The sequence below is a fragment of the Seriola lalandi genome, unplaced genomic scaffold, assembly GCF_002814215.2.
Source record: "Seriola lalandi dorsalis isolate HSWRI2012SDOR001 ecotype SW California unplaced genomic scaffold, Sedor1 jcf7180002054579, whole genome shotgun sequence".
Taxonomy (NCBI): Eukaryota; Metazoa; Chordata; class Actinopteri; order Carangiformes; family Carangidae; genus Seriola; species Seriola lalandi.
This window is the reverse complement of record NW_019525132.1, coordinates 1,106,952-1,122,898: the sequence shown is the minus strand read 5'-3', so window position 1 is coordinate 1,122,898 and position 15,947 is coordinate 1,106,952. Positions and strand designations below refer to the sequence as shown.

General features: G+C 41.9%; 1 long non-coding RNA gene across 1 annotated transcript in view; it reads right to left on the bottom strand.

Annotated features, from left to right (window-relative positions):
- Positions 1 to 3,160: 3,160 nt before the first annotated feature.
- The window catches only part of LOC147818462 (uncharacterized), a 93,929-nt gene continuing 81,142 nt past the window's right edge, over positions 3,161 to 15,947 (bottom strand). Inside the window, exons 3-4 of the long non-coding RNA XR_015437941.1 lie at positions 4,664 to 9,823; positions 3,161 to 3,538 (exon numbers count right to left, since the gene is read on the bottom strand). This is a non-coding gene — a long non-coding RNA (uncharacterized LOC147818462). The remainder of the gene's footprint in view (positions 3,539 to 4,663; positions 9,824 to 15,947) is intronic.

Sequence of the window (15,947 nt, the reverse complement as noted above, 5' to 3'; positions counted from 1 at the left end):
TGACTAAGTGCCCGGTGTTTTGTCTTACTGAATATCAGAACAGCAGCCGAGCTCGGTGCTGTTTTTGGGGACAATTTAAGAATGTGACACTCTTCTGTATTTTCTGTTCTTTCCTTTCTTTTTGCTATCTAGCACTTCTCAGTATCTCCTCTCCTCCTTTCTTTCCTCTCTCTGTCCTTCTCTACCAGTAGCAGTTGGCTAGTGCAGTGCGATGTACCACTTAACGAGTGTTTCTGCAGACAGAGAGAACAGGGTGCTGTAAACAAAACACAAACTAAAGCTAAACAAGATTAAAGGCCTGAACAAACCACGACTTTAAAATGTTGAATATCTCGATCCAGCCAAGGAGGTAAATGTAATCTGTGTGAATGTTGCGCAAAGAGTTCAACTTTTTGCTGAACTTTGACAGATGAATTCACACCTTTGATCAGAGCGAGCTGTCTTGACAGCCCTGACCTTTAAGGGGATGGCAAGCCTGAGAGTCGAAAATAGGAGAGGCTTTTTTTTTTTTTTTTGACTGTGCAGCACCATTCACTTCTGTGGAACTTCATCTGTCAGAGTGTAAACTATACCACAAAAAAAAACAACGAGTTGGTTTCTTTAGAATAAACCATGTGAACCATGTGTTCGCGAGCCTGTTAGCTCTGGGCGCTTTATTTTCCCTCAATAACTTTCAATTGAACGAAATGCCAGAGGAGAGTGAACCGAACAGTATAGAGAAAACAGAGAGGAGCTCAGGGAGATACTGTGACTGAGCTAACAGTTAACTCGCCAGCAGTTCACCGCGGGTCCTATCAAGTCACTGTCAGTGAGCTTCTGGCTCAGATCTATTTCACATGGACGAGCGAATGTCCCTTTGGGTTGTGAGTCTGTAGCCGTGCTAGCGGCTCAATTTGGTCATAATTAGTCGTGACAATCCATCCTCTTGGCGGCATGGCATCAAATTTAATGTCAGATCATCAAAAAGCTGCTAAGATATTTTTACTGTGTTCCAAAGTGGTGCTCCGGCCGAGAGAGCAACATTGCTCTTCATGTGGCTAGCCCAGCTAAAAACGGGTTGCATGTGATATCGGTTAGTACTTATTTACATTCAATACGTGTTTAATTGACATTGAAACATTTTTTTTTTTTTTTACACATCAACGTGTGCGCACAAGCTTTCCACATATGCACATGTAACAGTGTGCGTTTTCAGGTATGCAGACAGTATAGGGCAGCACGATGTGGGTGGGAGTCAGAAGCAAGTTGACGACTCATTCATCACTCCACTGCTTGCTGTCATTCCACTGCAATTACAAGGCTTAACCACACTACCACACACACACACACACACACACACAGATCCCTTCCAACAGCCACACGGCAACAAAACAATCTACATATCCATCTGAATCTCTCTCACACGCACACACACACACTCATGCACACTCGGCCACAAGTTAACCGGAATTTAACAAATATCTTATTACATTCAGGCCCCAACCCCCAGACTATAACACACAGATACTGTCATGTCGTTTGTAATTCATCACTGAAGTGCTCTGAACAGCTTAAGCTCCCATGCCCACCAGCTGTGATTCCAGTTAAACCAGAAATTATATGTGTTTTGGTTGGAGCAGGTTGACGTGTTTTTGTAATCGATGTCAAGCTCAGCAAGGAAGCAGCCTCACCGGATGCCGATCTCCTCGGGCTTCAGCACAGCACGGGAGAGAGAGAGAGAGATCAGCGATCTGAGAGAGAAAGAGAGCGAAAGAAGGCCAAACAGGACAGCAGCCAAAGCAAGAAGGAGATGGATCGAAAGAGATAGAGGGAGATAATGAGAGAAGCTGGAGAAAGCCCATAGATACTGGAAGAGGATGAAACAGAAAGGGGAGAGAGGGAAGCATAGATAACAATACAGAGGAACAAAGACGTGAGTGTGGAAAAAAACAAATGCAGCAGGAAAGGGGGGGGTCAGATGGGCGAAAACTTGGCTGGTTAGAAGTCTGATCTGAGGCATAATCAGGCGTGTGAGCTTTTAATCTCGTCGGTTTTCATGAGAAACTGTTTAGTGTCCACTTAACAAGGCTGAAAAAATGGCACCATCAGTACAAACCAAATCGTGATCCATGGATTGAAAGCAGGACGTTCTACCATTAAGAAGTGTTCTTACCATCTTGTGTCTTTTTAGTTTATTTTAACTCCATTGGAATAATTATGTCAATTCAAAGTGAATTTTATCTATGTGCCCCAAAACCACACATTAAAAGTTGCTTTAAAAAAAGGTCTTTACACGACAGTTGTACAAGATACAACACCCTCTTAATGATTTACCACATCATAAACCAAACAAAGTTTACTTGCCCTAACAACAATGTGTTCTTAACCTCACACATATATAAAAATGGAGAAAAAAAATTATATAAAAAAAGGAATTTAATTGCTTGTTTTGCCAAATTGTATAATGTCAGTGCTTTGTCTGGTGAGAGGTTTGAAATGTACAATATACATCTTTAGGATTAGCCAGGATTACTGTTGACAATAGACAGGTTTGATATATGTTAAACAAGAGAGTTAGCACACTGCACCACTGAGGAATATTTGGTACAAGATAGTAAAGATAAGTGTATATAATAAGCAGTCAAACTTCAACAACCCTATCCCCTCTGAATGTTCTTTGGTTCTTTAAAAAAAAACATTTCCAAAGGAGTGCTCAGAAGTGTCAAAGACTAGACCACAAGATAGACTAGATTATTCTTAAATCAACATATTTCTTTAATGGACATGAAATAACTGGTCCTACCACAGCTTCTGTGTCAACTGAAACATAGGCCCATGGGACAGATCTGTAGGCAGTAGCAAAATAACCCGACCCCCTGCATAAAACTAAACACACTGCTAAAATTAACACACTGTCAGACTGCAGGTTTAAAGAACCATCATTCCTAGTCTATCAAAATCACACACAAAACTCCATTTGGTCCATGTTGGAAAATGCTGAGGATAGAGTGCATACTTTAGTAATCCGTCGCAGTGTGAACTTCTTAAACAACCATTCTCTCGGGATGTTTTAGTATTCAAAAATGACAAGAACTGGACAACTTGTGCTGATTAGTGGAAATCAGTGGACAAACCACAATGTCAACTCCATCTTCAGGCCTTCCACCACAGTGTGTCTCACGTAAATGTCATGCATGTGTAAAGGTTCTTACCAAGTCAATACAGTACTGCAGGGTAGAGTTGAAATGGGGCGGTAGAAGTAGGAAATGGTTGGATGGTAACAAACTGGTGAGGAAAGAGTGCAGCATGCAGGCTTTTTGTACTTGGGAGCTAATTGGGGAAACAGCCGTGGGATCAGGTGGATGGTCAGGTGATGGCTGAGGCAGGAAGTGCTCACTGGTGACAGCTGCTGGGCAGGTGGGGAACAGCGGGGAAAATCAGGCTTAAAGTTCCAACAAGCAGTTTGGATTAAACAAAGGAGGTGCAGGAGGAGCGCTCCTGTCTGCTGTTATTCTGTAGTGATCTGTAGTTGTTTAAGCTTTAGGAAACTGACACTTATCTGAAAAAAAGAAAAAAACACCTCCAATAGTTTCATTTTGAAACAATTTCACTTGTCAAGATGGACAACCTTTCATGACTGAAGAGGAAGACGTAAAAGACAAGACATTTGTTGGCAGGCAGCGTGTGAAAAATGTGAGACAATAAAGCGGCCACAGCAGTGGTAGGATCTGTTTGGATATGGTCGAAAAATAAACACTGTTTTTTTTTTTTTTCACATGACAGCATCTTTGAAAACTGTCAAAAGAGCATTTGCACTTTTAGGCCTCATGTGTGTCCACCTGTCATGTTGAAACACACTTGACATTTGTATAGAACATATTATCTTTGATCACCCATCACATCTCATTCTTTATGTTGGTGTTGGTGTGTGTGTATGTGTGTGTGTGTGTTTGTGTGTGTGGGCATACTTTTATGTGATGTTACTTGTGCATGTGTCATTTTGTGAGTGTATGTCTGTGCTTGAAAGCCTTTTTCTTCTTTGTGCATGTTTCTGTTCATTTGCCTATATGCATTTTCAATCACTTGCCCAATGTGCTGATGTGTGTTTTGACTCCTACATTACCCCCCCCCCCCCCCCTTTCTGTCTGTTTCATGTCGAATGGAAACGGTGGTTTGTGTCTTTCATGCTGCTGGGTTTTTCATTCGTCCTCAACTCATTCCATTCAAACAAATTCTGTCCATTCTTCAGGGCAGTGTGTTGACGTGTTTGGTGCCGGCAAAAAAATTGCTTTCTTACTGTGTCGCTCAGGAAGGTTCTGTTGTGACAAATCTGACAGTCTGACTGAACAGCTGAGTGGTTTGCTGACTATTTGCCTATCATTTGACTGGGTGACTGATTTGTGGACAGCTGAATGACTGGCTAGTTTTCAGAGAGGGTGACAGGCTGATTGACTGTGTGCTTTGTTGACAGATTGATTGTGTTTCACACCCACTGCGGAACTTTGCAGTGGGCCTACAGATTCTGGATTTCACCAACCAGTCTCAGCAGAGGGTAAAAGACCACGTCACAAACGTTTAAAAGAGTGGCACATTTTTTATATATATTTATATATATATATATATATAAATATACTAAAATCAAAGGGAAAACATCAGTCAGTGTCAGTGTCAGTGTCCTACTCACAAGAGAGAAGGGGAGGAGCGGTCCAAGCCCAGAGGCCAGCTGCACCACAGGTGGGTTTCTTCCTCACAGTCCGTTGACAACTTAAAACATCCCTCCATGGCTCCTCTCTGAGCCATCACCATGGACTAGGCTGGCAAAACACTTCAACCTTCAGGAAGCCAAAAAATCCTGAGGCAGACCCTGGCATGCACACAGAGAAACGCAGAAGAATGAGAGACCTTCAAAGTTCAGATATTCACTTGAATTTTACATGCATGCCATATCTGCTCACAGAGACACACTGGAGAATGAGAGACAGCGGTGTTTGCTTCACCCGGTGTAAAGAAAACCTTCCTGGCTATCCCGCGTCCCTGCATGAAATTATAAGGGCATTAGACGCACCAGCAACTAGCAACACTGTTTCATCATTTCTGTGAGTGTAAAGTATTGAGCAACCATGACACCAACACCACGAAATCACGGAAAGCAGCATTCAAATGAGATCATTACGGGGTTAACAGAAAGAAGCTACCAGAATGTTGATTTGAATATTTATGTGTGTGTGTGTTTTAAGTCTGGTTTCTGTTTAACATTAAATTGGCAATAACAGATTTTTGAGGTTAACTTGGGAGCAGCAGAAAGAAGCTGTAAACACAACACTGACATATTATCATCTTGCAAGCTGATATGGTGAACTTGTTAGCAATCTGGCGCCTATTTATAAACCCAGCCAATACAGAGCAGCATAAGTATTTATCTGGAGTCTGTTTATAGTGATCTGATGAATGTTAAGTCCAGTATTTATTCTTTTGTTTGGCTCTTTAGCTGCTAAATGACGATGCTGATGGAAACAGTGAGGGTGAAGCGAAACATTAAAGCTGCAAGCTGGAAAAACCAAAACAATGAGCTGTAAGATGCTAAACTGCTTGGTAGAGCTGAAGGAAACTACTAGATACAGGTGCTAATTCTTTTTTCTTTTTCTTGACCAACTTTTTAGATACAAGCGGCCACATGATCCATTGTTAATATAAAAATATTGCTCATAGCAGCTTTAAATTTGAAGACAGATCTTTCATAATCTCAGTTAATCTGCTTCATCTGGACCGTGCAGGGATCAGATTCGACGGACAGGGACCGAACGACCCTCCTACTGTCGCCAGATTCTGATTCACACGTTCCTACATCCTGATTGGTGCAGGGAAGTATGCGACATCAGTGTTTTTAACTAAACCCCGCCCCTTAACAAGTGAAACTGTATAGAAATCCCTCATGTAAAAGTGCTCCTTTAAATGTGCGTTAGAAATGCACCTGTCTGTTTGTCTGTGGAGTGTGTGAGTGTGTGCTCGACCAGAGAGTGATATTTTCACTTAAGCCAAGGAAAGATAGAAAGATAGCAATCAACTTCATCATCTCCTCTCACCTCTACACGCTCAGTCAAGGTGCTTCTCCCTGCACCTCCCCCGTCTCCCATCTGTACTCATTCTCCTCTGCTTCTTATCCTTAAAAATCCTCATCCTTAAAAGCCCCGTCTTCCCGACTTTTTTTTCTCCATCTCTTTTTTAGCATACTGTATCTTTGATTCACACATCAGTCCCTCTCTTTCTATTTTTATCTCCACTCCTCACTCTCTGCAGTTCACACGCTTTTTTTTTTTTTTTTGATTTTCTTCAGGAGTCATCTTCTGCCTTTTCTTTCTTTCTCATTTTCCCGTCCTCAGTTGGACTGCCTTTAGCGGAGGAGTGGGACAGGTAGAGAAGGTCACTCTAGAGATAAGCAGAGCTTGTATCAGTCTGGCATCTCCTCCCCTCAAGATTGGTTTCCTCCTGCCCTCTAGTCACACCGATGCATAATTCATCTCCCCCTCGCTCTTTGTCTTTAATTGTCGATTTCTTCTTTCTCCATCCTTTCGTCTCTTTCTTTCTTTTTTGGCCGTCTCGGCTAATTTCTCCTCTCCCTATCTCCTTGAGGTCTCTGTCCATCACAGCTTTTGCTCTTGGTTTTCTCTTCTTTCTTTTCATGCTCTCCCACCTCTTCCTGTCTCTCTCTTGACTTCCTTTCTTCCATTTTTCATATTCTGTTTTTCTCACTCCCCTAGTGCATGTTGTTCAGTAACAGATAACAAGTGAGGCTGACGAGTGAGTATGCAAAGCTGATGGAGAGGGATGGTTTATGAAAGTTGATGTAGTCTGTGTGTGTGTGTCTATGTCTGTTGGCATCCCTTCCTCACCGTCTATGCCTGTTTTACTACACTTACTACTTGTTTTCTTCTATGTGTGGCAAGTCGCCACATTTTATTCCCTGCTGCAACATCTCCCCAACTCTTATCCACCTAATTTTCAGACAGACTGTTTATTTTAACCTTATGTAACCTCAAAAAAAAAGACACTAGCACTTTCCCATCTGCAGTAGAAACTCTGTACACACACAAACCCCCCCTTTGAGTGGTCAATAAGACTAGAAAAGCACTATATAAGTGCAGTCCATTTACTATTTACACACACACACACACTCTACACAAGTGAACCTCCTGAATTGCTCCTAACAAATGAGTGTAAATAAGGCCGTTTAGGTCTAAGTGTGGTACTTCCATCATTTTTCCGCAGCAATAATTATTGGACTCTTGTTTTTTGCTCATTTCCACTCAATGCAGAACCGACTGGCTGCTTCAATTATGCATGTTTGTTTGTTGGTTTCATTACAGAAGCAGATGTCTCAGCTGGAATAATGGAGGATTTCAGAGTGTTATTATGTAGTAGTTGTTTTTTTTCCTTGTGCTCTCCGGTTGGAGAGATGATGAGCACTTTTGGGGTCTTTCAGCTCAATATGAATGAATTCTTGACACACCGCTGTACGTATCTGATTACAGTTCTCACATGTAGCAAGCAGTGGCGGTGAAGGGGGTCAGCGATGGGTTTGTTGTTGCGCTGCCAATATGAATCCAGCCTCATTTCCGTGTTTTCTGCTCTCCATTTCTCTGCGTCGTATCATGTGCGAGCTTTCAGCCACAATCTTGTTTCATCCAGGATTTAATATGTGCATTCTAGTCCCCGTTTGTCTACACTATCAAATCATGCAACTTCCTCTGTATTCAGCAGCAGAAATTAACACCAATGCAGACTACATCAGTCACCCTTAGTGAGCAGCAAACTAATACGTTCTAATCTGTATATTTATATGATAGTTTATTACCCCTGTGGGCAATTATAGCACTTCTGTGAAACTGATGACCTTTTAAACCCCACTCTTACTCCTTCGAACCTTATAAAACTGTAACTGTAATTTTGCCATTCAGACCCAGGTTACGAGGAAATCTGTATGCTACTGCGTTGAATGTACAAAATCTGCCTGATGTCGAGTTACACATCCCAAGTGGCTCAAACCATAAGAAAAAACTTCTCTAACTCATCCGTGTCTGTTATCTCCATCTGCACTCTGGTAATATTAAGTTTCAACTCCTAAGTTGCCTTAAGGCTTAAAAGACCTTCTTCAACCCACTTCCTTGATCATCATCGCACCTTCAGGCCAAACTGAAGCCTAAAATGTGTCTGAACATTGAGTTATGCCGGATAATGTTACATGGCGTGTAATTTTGTTATAATATGCTTTCAAATTTCTCCAATAGGTGATAGTTTGCTGTCAGCGGAGCCGCTGCAGATACCTGATTGAAGTAAAATATCTGATATCTGGGAGACCCACGAAATGGATGCAATTTTACTTTGGAAATAAAATCAAATGATACTCTTAACTTGACTAAAAGGATGTTTTATGGAGGAAAAATCGATGACATTTGATTTGTTCTCTAATCACTACAGCCACAATCAGCTCCTTCTCACTTTCTCTCATACTCGGCATACTCATTTTTCGAAAATGAAAACAGCGACTATAAGTATCTACTTTCATATCTCACTCACATCTCATTTAAAACAAACTCTTGAAGGTACAATATCAAACTTTCTGTCTGTGGTCACATTCTCCTCCGCTCACAGCTGGTCAAGTTCCCATTCCAGCACTTTGTCGGCTGTGATTGTGATAATAGTCTACCTTGATATGACTTATTGCCTGAAGGGAAAGTAATCCTCGCAGACGTCGCAGATGCTGAAGAGGTACGCCATCAATATTGTTAATGTGTATTACAGAAAGCAATGACTTCATCATGTTTTATACAGGTTTTGCCTGAAGTAGTTTAGTGTTACCAGCCACACTAATGTCACACTCATGGCAAACTGCAGGGAAACATCAGGGAATAGGAGTTTTTAAACCTCTATGGCCATGGTCACAGGAAGACTTCACCCAACAAAGAGATTTATCTTCATGTTTTGTTATGTTTTATGATATAAAACATATGAAATTATGATGCTATTCCACCACTTCATTTTCAGAGGTCACTCATTCCACTGCATTTATCAGTTTGTTACTGGTTATTTGGTAGATTCATATGTTACGCACAAAATATATGATACAAATACAATAAAAACATTATTACAGATTAAACTATCCTGCAGGATATAAATTAGTCAAAACTAGCTCCACTTTGAAGATACTCTACGTAAATTGTGTTGATACTTGACTTTCAGCTAAGCAAAATTTTGAATGCAGGGTTTTACAGTTTGGTGTTAACAGTCTAACACCTTCAAACATTCTCACCTGGAGAAAGGGTGAAAATAAGACACGACAGAGGCCCCATGCCTGAGTTTGCCTAGGTCTCCCAAATCAGTAAATTAGGGGCATAATGCACTGTATAGTATATCCTGATTATTATTAGTATGCATCCGGAAGCTTTACCATAACATACGATGACCTCAACATAAGCAAAATCTAGTATCTCAAAAGCTATTACTGCTACTGACACTGACACTGACAAGCTTTCACTGGAGCTCATTTTCTATAAGATGTATTGTTGTCATTCAATAAAGTTACAGTGTCAGAGCGATATTCACAGTGTATGCTAATTATCCCTGAAAGCTATTCCCACAGAAGACAAAGTGTGGTAGAAATGCAGGGTTAGCTGTTTGAAGCTGTCAGGCAGTAGACAGTGTGCAGAGCGGGACCCAGGCAGAGTTAGCTTCCTCATCCCAGCGTCTTCCTTCATGTCTGGGTCACAGACTTCTCCTCTTCCTCCTCACTAGTTGGAGGCCATAGGACTCCCTGTTGGTCTCTAATGAGCTGCAGAGTCAGCACCTACTACACACACACACACAGAGACACACACACATACACACACACAGAGAGAGAGAAAGAGAGAGAGAAATGTGTTTACTCATCCTCAGAAGCCTAACGACAGGGTACTATGTCTGATATACACATTCATACATACATATATACATAGATGCTTAAAACAAACAGCATGCGGACATACTGTGCATGCACATGTTTGTGCACACACTGGTGATGAAGAGCAGTCCTTAGGAGGCAGAATTAATGAAGCAGCAAACAAGGCCACGCTGAGCCACACACTCCTCCAGCTCTTCTCTTTCTCTTCCTTTCTCTATCCTCTTCATCTTTTTTTATTTTCTTTGAGTCCACTTTGACTACATACAAATGTACTTTTCTCTGCATATCCATCTTCTTATAGCCTCTATAGCCTTCTATGGGCATCTAGACAGACAGTGTCTCCTTTCTCTGTCTCTCTCTCTCCCTCTCGCCTTCCCTTTATCACACACATTCACAGCACAGTATGTAAGAATATATAATGTGTGGGTGCTTATTAGCTGATCCCCTATGGCCAAGTTGAAACTCAGGGATATTAGATTTCCTTCCTCAAAGCTCAATGCTAGTAAGGGTGAAACTATAGGGAACACACACACGCACACAGTCAGATATACACAAACTCATTATGCACGCATAGAGTCGAGCCAGTATAAAAAATGCATGTATATGCCCAGACACACACACAGAGACCAAACACTTATATAGTCAACAGCCTGTAAATAGCAAAAAGTAAAATTGTGTCACTCTGACCAGTGCGCCTAACTGCTTTCCTCCACAGTCATGGCTGTATATTCTGTAATGTCCAGCAATATCATTAAAGAAATATATGTATATGTCAGTGTCCACCGTCCTGATCAGTGACATTTTGCAATGATTATGTAGAAAATAGATGAAGCTGCTGAAAATAAGCACTCCTGTCGCCCTCTGTATTTCTCTTTCTGTAGCATAGTGACATCTGCTGACCAGCTGAGGAAGTGCATACTCAGGTACACACTCATGCACACCACACATGCAGACACACACTGCGCACAAATTGCACACTTCCATAAAAAGACAAAAACAAATTTATCTTCCCAGAGACTTCGATGCGAAAAAAAAAAAAGAGTTTGCAGGCGGTGCTTCTGTTTACTTCCTCCGCCTGAGCAGGAAATGATATTCCCTCTGTGTTTAAATAGCCTGTGCGTGAAATCTCAGCCATCTGTGTTTTATTGAAATTGTGTTGTGCTCCATCAGTGTCAAGGAGACCTTGTGGGTGAGAGAGCCAGGAGGATGAAAAAGACAAAAGGAAGGGCGTCAGGTGGGTGGCAAGGCGCCCGGGTGACCCCAGGTGCAAGAAATGTCACCTCTGGAGCTCTTCAGTGCCTCCACATGTATAGGAATTCTCAAAGGAGCAGTACTAGATGACTTCTCTCAATAAAGGCAGTAGTAAAACATAGACACAAACACTGTTTGCATGTTTGTTTGCATAGATTACAACCGGCCACACAGAGTAACAACCAAGCGTCCAATCAAATCGTTCCCTGTGATCCACGCTGCAGGTTTTATTGAGTTTTGCCAGAGACCGGAGAAGCGTTATCTTGCAAAGCGGATAGTGGACACGGGCACAACGCAGATGAACATGGTTATTTTATGGTACATCAGCATCACAGTCATCGAGGGAGTGAAGTTAGTGATGGAGGTTTCTGATTTGGACAGTACATATCTGAAGTTATCAAAACACCATCACCATCATCATCATCATCATCACAGACATAGACTGAAAAAAAAAAGCAAGCATGGCCCCTAGTCTAACCAGTAGGGGGTGCTGTTGCTCTTGCCTATGCTGCTCTGTGTACTGTATGTCTCTTGACATTGTATTGTATTGACATATCTACCCACAAATCAACTTTTTGTCTCTCTTGCGGTTGCCGAAGATTTAATAATAAAAACGCAATAAGGAATAGTTAGTGTAGCAGCTGGATTCATGTTCCTAACATGCTTTACATTTATTTTTACCTAAAGCTATGAAAAACAAATGAGAATAAGTCAAAGAAAACCTACTTTGTTCTGTGATTAGAGACATTTCTGGACACTAGCTACTCAGTAACTCAAACCTCACCTAAGCCACACCAGGTTTGTATTGTTTTGCTCTTCTCACACAGAGCACACAGGGACCATGCCACTCTCTGGAGATGTCTCTGTACAAACCTCTCTCTCCCCTCCCAGATGACAGTAACGCATGACTGTGTATGCTCTTGTTAGCTCCCAGGTGTCCACAAAGGAAATGTGGCAATGTTAAACTCAATAATTAGATACAATACAGTAAATATGACCAGATCAGCTTTGGACATAATTCAGCCACCTGTCACTAATCTCCTGGAAACCCTCCAGTTTACTCACAAGAGGCACAGATGATGCAGTGGCCTGTCTCCAGCATTTCGCATTTACCACACTTAGAGTCTAACAGACCACTTTTCATTGATTCCCGCCCCGCTTTCAACGCCGTCCAGTGGCATCAGATGATTAAGAAGCTCCTTAGAGCACTTTAAAGTTCTCAGCAATTTCCTTTAGCACACCTCAAGCGATGAAGGTTGATAACGCTGCCACCAAAGCCACTGTCATTACCCAGGATTGTGTGCTCAGCCCAATTTCTTTTGACTCTTTGACTTTTTTTTTTTAACAAAAGCCTGTCGCAACCCTCGAATGCACCGACCCCTGTCACCAGCCAAATCGCCTCCTATCTGTATGGTAGTGTCACTGAACCTGATCATCTATACTTAACCACAGGAAACTGCAGCACAGGTTCAATCACAGACCACTTTCGTGCTAATTCTCCTCTTCTATTATGCACTGAGTTTAAAATTCAAAAGCAACTCCATCCTGATCCGCACCACCCAATAACTCTAACTGTCACGACTCTTATCCAGAACCCAGTCAACAACGCCAAAATCAAACCTTGTACCTCCATTTTTGGGGACTTCATCCCCATAATGGCGCATATCTATCTATCAATACAATAATGTGTGGGACACATTTTTCCTCCTCCATTAAATTGCTGTAAATGTGCTGGTAGTTAATTAAATGTCAGGTTCAGGAAGTCAAATGTTTCTGTGGCTCCACTCTCCATGAGACTCGTTCACCCACTTAAAGGATATCAGGATCGGTAGCAGCGAGATGAGACACTGTGGCTCTATAACTGTAAGGGGTCATTTACTGCAATCATACAGCAGAGTCTTTATCCACTGTGGAGATCCCTGCAAACAGTGGATACCCTGCAGTTACCTGCTGTGTGAAGAAAACAGTGGTTGCGGATGTGTGAGTGGGTTATTTTTTTTGAGCTTTTGGGAGTATCACGGCGCTTTAGCAGCATTTTCTCTCTCTGGCCAGGAACAGTCAAAGTCACCTCTCACTCTGGCCCCATCTGAATGCTAAATAAGATCACCTCTCCACCTTAAATGGATGAATAATTACGCTCTCAATCACAGGTGGGATGAGAAAGAGGGACAAGAGGAGAGCAATCAACTGGCTGGAAGTCAGTGCGGAGGGAAAGTCAGTAACAAAGACAAAAGATGTTAAGATGTATTAATGAATATGTGCTACTGCCTTAAAGAAAGCATGACGAGGGTTAGAAGATAATGCAAAGACGTGTGGACAAAATACACTTGAAAAAGACCAAATAAATAAATAAATATAAGGAGGTAGAGACAGAAAATGAACATTTTAAGATCATGAAAGCTAAGGAGAAAAAACTGAAGGAAAACTAAAATATACAAAAAATACAATGTAAATTTGTTGGTTGATGCCTGAGTTCATAACGTGTAGAGAATGTGTTTAAGGCCCAGTGACTTTTCACTTCATTGAAGAATATATTGATGATTTTTTTGCTTCAATAAAAAGCAGTAATATTTGGGTGTGCTATAACATGAATCATCCACCAAGTCTCAGTTTTCTCCTTCATTTTGTTTCTGTATATTTGAGGGAAATAAAAAAAAAAATTAAGACTTTTGAGAAAAATCACAAAACTCACTAGTTCTGATCTCTGTCTGTTCTGTGTTTATTATTGTAAACATCTGTAAACGCCAAAATTTCTATGTGCTTTCCTTCACGTGTCCTTGCTGCTCTATGAAACACCATTAGATGGCAGCATTGGGCTGTGCGTTGACATGTGCGCTGAGCCACTTCGAGTCATGACTACAGGAATCATCACTCATGAAGATGTACCGTCACCACTGAAAGATAATGTTATTCAGCATAAAGGGATGAAGCTTAAAGGATGACAACGCCTTCGGTGAAAAGCTCTGAGAACGGCGGCCCACTGTGTTCGACTGTAAGCAGCTCGATAACACGCTCCACAGCAAATCAAAGGATTATTGGACAGAAAGAGGTGGAAGTGCAGCTGGAAACAGATCTATAAGTCTTAGAGATATGCCTGCAATGTCCACCGCTGAGAAAAACAGCTTCATGGCTATGGTTAACAGCTTAACACTCCTACTTATAGCCATAGTTTATAAAGACACTTTCACGGTGACATGGTCTTCAGGATTGCAGCCACAGGCTAACTGACTAATAAAACTCTCCAGACAGCCACTGATTTATATTGAAAAATAGCTTTAACAGAAAAGGCCACAGGGGAGGTGGAGGTGTAAATAATTTAGAAAAGTAAAAGTGTAAAAAACTGCCCCCCCGCCGCCACCCCCCTGGAGCTTCCTGTGGTATAACCAAATTGAATCAAACTGAATGCTTCTATAATTCATTGGTGTCCTTGTTTATGTGTGTGTTGGTGTGTTTGGTTTAGCATGTGTGAATGCACAGGCCTGTTTCTGTCTCTGTGTATTTCCCCAGATTGCTTCAGTTCTTTTTTTGTATCTTTCTGTGTGTGTGTGTGTGTGTGTGTGTGTGTATAAATTATTTTCCACACAGCACACACACACACACACACACACACACACACACACACACACACACAAAAACACACACTGAACCCCATGAAATCTTCATGGCGGGAGCATGTTCCTCCTCCTGCCGACTGTACGCCCCACTGAACTCATGACTCTTCACTGTGTGTGAGTGCCCTGCTGTGCATGTGTGCACAGACTCTCTCACTTGCGGTTCATGTGTATAAACGCATGGCGCGCGCCCTTGATGTCCCTCCGTGTCTGAACCGTTGAGTGTTTCCATGCATGCGTACATCAGCGAGAGAACGTCTCTTCTTTATCTCCACCCACACGCCTCGACTCGCCAAGTCTCCCTGGACCACATGTACAATAGACATGATAATTACATGTGAAGTGTTGCCCTGCGCCCTTCCAGCTGATTAAAATGGCACCGTAAGTTGCTGTGGTGGTATTTTCAAGGTCAGATACACAGTGTAATTTGAAGGATTTAACCTGTGAAGCCCGGGGGATGTTGAATATTTACTGAGTGATTAGCTTTGCCAGGATTTTGCACAGTTACAAGACATTTTGATGTCAAAGGGAAAAAAAATCAAATGTTTCCATTAATTCAAGTATAACCATGCATGACTCATTAGGCAAATGCACTCTGCGCAGAGAAGTTAAGATGCAAAAAGTGAATGAGATATCTCCTCCTCTGCTCCGACAACTGCTGCATGCCTTTGAGCAAACCAATACTGTTTTTATTATTTGACTCACTTTCGCCACAGGGATCATTAAACTTTCACTGAATCCTAAATAGCTGAGGCGCTTGGTCGAATGTTCTCTCGATGCTACTTGTGCGCAGAACTTCTTTTTTTCAAGCTGAATCAAGGTCAGATGAAGATATTGGCAGGAGCAACTCAAGTTATCTATCTTCAGTATTCTCCCCTGTGGTGAAACTTGGCTGTGTGGGAAGGAGTGGCATTTGTGTGTATGTGTGTGTGTGTATGTGTGTGTGTGTGTGTGTGTGTGTGTGTGTGTGGGCTCCCCTGGCTGGAATTGGCTCCAGTCACCTATTTGATGTAGAAGGTCACCAGCTAGATGTCTGTTGTGTCTGCCAACTCACTCTCCTCTCGCTCAGATTCTCCCACTACCTGCATATGTTTTTGGAAAACACACGCACGCACACACACACACACACACACACACACACACACACACACACACACACACACACACACACA